This window comes from Apis dorsata, unplaced genomic scaffold (assembly GCF_000469605.1).
Source record: "Apis dorsata unplaced genomic scaffold, Apis dorsata 1.3 scaffold_309, whole genome shotgun sequence".
In the NCBI taxonomy this organism is placed as follows: Eukaryota; Metazoa; Arthropoda; class Insecta; order Hymenoptera; family Apidae; genus Apis; species Apis dorsata.
This window is the reverse complement of record NW_006263581.1, coordinates 1,323,390-1,324,448: the sequence shown is the minus strand read 5'-3', so window position 1 is coordinate 1,324,448 and position 1,059 is coordinate 1,323,390.

Here is a 1,059-nt window from a genome sequence, read left to right as displayed (position 1 = left end):
TTTAATAATAATAATAACAAGTATCGCTCGATAATAAAAATGAGATTAAAAGAAAAAAAAATTTGACTTGTCAACAAAAAGAGTATAATAAAGAGTAAAAATATATAATAAAAAAGAAAAATTTTTAAGAAAAACAACATTAAAAATTCGTGATAATATTCTAAAATATTTCCAAAAAAATTTATAAATTATAAAAATTACTAACAAATTTATTTATAACTTATTTAAAGTTATTCTAATTATTTTATTAAATTATTTATTATAATTTTTTTATTCCTGTAATTTATAGCTATTTATATTAATAGCTTATAAGAATTTAAATAATAAATTATGATTTTTGAGACTATATTAATCAGATATATTATTTAGATATATATATAATCAGTTATATTATTTATTAATTTCAAATTAAAAAATAGCATGAATATAAATTGGAAATAAATATAAAGTTAATATTTTATAATTAATTAAATCAAATTTTTATATTATTTATTATGTTGTTTATTAATATTATCATTTTATATTAATATTTAATTTTATTTTATTCATAAATATTTAAAATATTTAATTTATTTAATAATAAAATAATATGTGTAATATATTTTTTAAGAATATACATTTAAGTTAGTAATTTAATGGAAAAAATTAAATATTGAAACATTAAAATGAATTAAATATTGAACATTAAAACGAAGGCTGATATATCACAGATTATTCTACTATTTATTCTGTTTTACTATCTTTGTTCTTCTGTGAAGAATAACAAAACTTATTATTTTCAGATTTAAATTTTCTGCAACAAGTATTCCAAATCGATACTTTGATGAAATTATAAAAATCCATTTTTGTTATGTAACAGAATTTATTATATTCAATTCTTATGCAATTGTGTATATTTCTTATATAGTTCAATCTTTATATAGTTTTAAGATTAATATTTCTTTGATATTAAAAATTATTGTTATATTAAACATTATATTAAAAATAATATATAACAATTTCTTAATTTTTTACATATAATAATTATGAATTTCATAATCATTATTAAAATATAATAAT